The sequence below is a fragment of the Molothrus ater genome, chromosome 2, assembly GCF_012460135.2.
Source record: "Molothrus ater isolate BHLD 08-10-18 breed brown headed cowbird chromosome 2, BPBGC_Mater_1.1, whole genome shotgun sequence".
NCBI lineage: Eukaryota > Metazoa > Chordata > Aves > Passeriformes > Icteridae > Molothrus > Molothrus ater.
Genome location: NC_050479.2, coordinates 34,892,289 through 34,895,838, shown reverse-complemented (window position 1 = coordinate 34,895,838; position 3,550 = coordinate 34,892,289).

Genomic DNA, 3,550 nt, shown 5'->3' with positions numbered 1-3,550 from the left:
TTATCTTGTTTGATTTTGGTTCGCAGCAACAAGGACACTTTAACGTGTAGTTGTAGTCACATACAGGAATCTGTAAATGTTTTGCTCTGCCAGTTTGCTTTGTTTTACTGCATGACAGTATTAAGTAACAAATGCTGCAAGTTAGAAAGCTGGTCACTTTATCATTTCCCTTACTGCTTTTGAGCTTCCTTAAGTTTCCTGATTGGCAGATGATAACAATTTCACACGAAGAGATCATGCAACTAACTCTTCCTTCCTCTTATATCTGATGAACTAGGCATTAATAGTCACAATATGCAAACACATTACCAAAAATACATAAATACTCAGCAGGGTCACAGTATATCAACATGCTCATAGAAATAGCACCTCTGTATATGAACAGATTTTCATAAATAATGTGTTCTGGGGATAACAGCAATTGTGTGTGACTGGTCCATGTTTAAAGTGACTGCCTGCCTATGCTGGTAATGGCCCCTGCAGAAGCCCAGGTTCTCCTTTGAGGAAGATCAGTCCTTAGCAGGTATATACAAAGAGCCAAGTATACCAAAAGTATCAAGACACTCAAGAGATGGCATGGGGGTCTTGTTAAGTAGAGCCTAAACAAACTTCTCATGTCTTGCATATTTGCAGGCAAAGAAATGCCAAGGAAAATACCAGACCCAAATTTCTGAACTTTCTCACTGCTGACTATGGGTTGCTTTTGTTTAGTTCATCTTAGGCTACAATATCATGTTAGGTGAAAAGGTGCCTGACTGCAGAAATAAAAGAAAATGTCCAAAGCATTTACTGAATAGCATAATGCTACATTTGCAAAAATCTTTGCTGTCATGTAAGTATGAGAGGCATAATCCATTTTATTTGCTTTAACTTTCAACAACTTCAGATGTGGCTCTGACTGTTAGCCACTTCCCCATTTGTTTTACATGACATCTGACATGCAGTTATGTAATCTGCATGTAACGGAATTTTTTTTTTTTATTTTCCTGCTGTTCTTGGATGCTTTTAGCAAACATTTAACATTTAAGGAGTTCATTTAACCCCTGCCTTCCACTCCCAACACAGGCACAATAGCAGGAAGGTGAAGAATTCCCTAGGCTTCTAAGGTGTGAGAGAGGATCCTTAGTAGTTTGTCTGCTAAAGGAAGAACTATATTTAACCCTGGTATCATTGAACCAAAATTGTAGGGTAGGTTTGTTTGTTTGTTTTGCTAGTGTACACGCCTTACAGACTTCAAATTTTAAACTTCTTTGCCTTTCAGTTCACACTGCTCAGTTTTGCCCACCTTTACCAAGTGGTTCCCACTAGAAGGACATGTTAATAGTATTTTCCTTTTCAAATCCTTGGGTGAAAACACCTAGGTAAGTGGAATGAGTAACAGTTTATATGGAATATTAATCCCAATATTTCTGGGTGGGACGTGCCTAGGCTCATCTGACCCTTGCTGCTGGGCCAAAGGTGGCAGCTGTGGTGTTTCACCTCAGAGATACCTTTGGCTGGCTGGATGCTGCAGCTGGGCACAGAACAAATCCAGGCAAAGTAGGAACTCAGTTTACCTCTGGTGGAAAAGGTTCAGGCGATGGTGAAGAGAAACAGGAGAGGATTCTATCGTGGAGTTTTAATCCAGAGTTTATTCCAGGATGACAGACCTCTGAATCTTGTAACAGCTCCCAACAGAATCCTGACTGCATGGTCCCGTCTCCTTTTAAGCCCGGGGACAAGGGGAGGGGAAAGGAGAGGTTGGCACACCTGGAGGGTTGGGATAGGTGAAACAGGAAATGGCATCACACTGCAACAAGTTTAGTCACAGCATGTGTGAGGCAGGGCCCAGCTGCAGAATTTTGTCTCTGGAACCACATACTGGCATTGGCTCAGTCCTTGTCAGCTTTTTCAGTACCTTGGGGACAGGACATGCATGTTTCAAATCTTCTACTCACTAAAGGATTTAATTTACTTATTTTATGCAGCCTAAAAGAAGCACATCCGATACATGTAGTCCCAGTACATGCAGCACATCCAGTGTAGTCCCAGTTCAATGTGATCTGAAATTGTCTATTCATCAACTATGCTCTACTTGGGTACCACCACTCTCCTCAGTGACCACTGCAAACTTGAATAACTTTTCTGAAGCATCATCCTTCCATGTCACACATATTTGTGATGCAATGTGTGTGTCTGTGTGCCTGATTAATTTTGGAGAGGGGATTTGCATGCTGTTGTGTCTGGTGAGGTTTTAGGGTGATGTGAAGATGGTATTACAGTATCACCTGACCAGTACCTTCAGGCTGCCCAAACAGTGGCTGAATAGTTTTATCTGATCCATTTGTAAGCCGTATGAGGAGTGGCTCACCATCCCTGGAAGTGTTCAAGAAATGACTGGATGTGGCACTGAGTTGCATGGCTTTGTTGAAAAGGTGGTGGTGTTAGGTCAAGCGTTGGACTCAATGATCTTGGAGGGCTTTTTCAACCTTGATCATTCTGTGATTCAAGGATTTTGCATTGTAGCCTAGACTACTTCATCAGGGTTCTATCTGTAACACCTTTCCTGAATCAGTTGAATATGTTATCCATCTCCAGGAGAAAAAAGAAAACAAATTAGAAGTTTGTTTAGGCTCTACTTAACAAGACCCCCATGCCATCTCTTGAGTGTCTTGATACTTTTGGTATACTTTACTATTCCCTTCTGCAGGCTGAGCCACTGAATGGTTGTTCATAGATCATGGCTAGGTTTTGGTGGACTGGAGCCAAACTATGCCTCACTCTGGCAATTTTGCCCAAGAGGAGAGTTGCTGTGCAAGGTTATGTAAATCAGTGCAACCTGTTACAGCCCCACCACCCTTTTAGCAAGTTACTGTGAGCATTTCCACTCTGACCACTGCTGCATACTGGGAAAAATGCATAAATGGTTTGCAAGTGTGACCATCATGAATTCAGCCTCTTTTAGAAATTTGTTTTGTTGTTCTGACCTGCTGCAAAAAGCTTCCCAGGTGAGTCTTTGACCAGAATGTAATCATTAACTGTGTCAAAGGCAATAGGTGTGCCAAGAGCTGTTTGTGTTCAGCCACGGTATAAGCTGGAGAAAGTACGGCATTGGAAGGCTCCCCAGCACTGAAACATGTCCAGGAACAACTGTTCCCAGCATTAGTTCAGCCAGGATTTACAAGTAATGTCCTGAACAGCTCCTGGACATAGTCCAGAGGTTAGCTCAGGCCAGGGCTAATTTCTAAAGGTAGTTTGCATGTGTTCACTTCATTTAGGGATTTAAGAGTGTGTCTGGACTCTTATATATAAATTGGCCCCTGTGCAAGAAAATAGTCCCAGGAATGTTTAGTCTAATAATAAAACATCTAGTACCATTATAAAATTAGTCTAATAATCCAATAGCAATGTTCAAATGTCTAATGTAAAAATCTGAATGAATCTCATTTTTCTAGTTGCCCATGTGTACTTGAAGAACTCCAAAGAAACTTCTAGTATGAACTGACCCATTTTTGACAGTAGAACAATGAAATTCAGGCATCAGAATTTAAAAAAAAATTATTAATCTCAA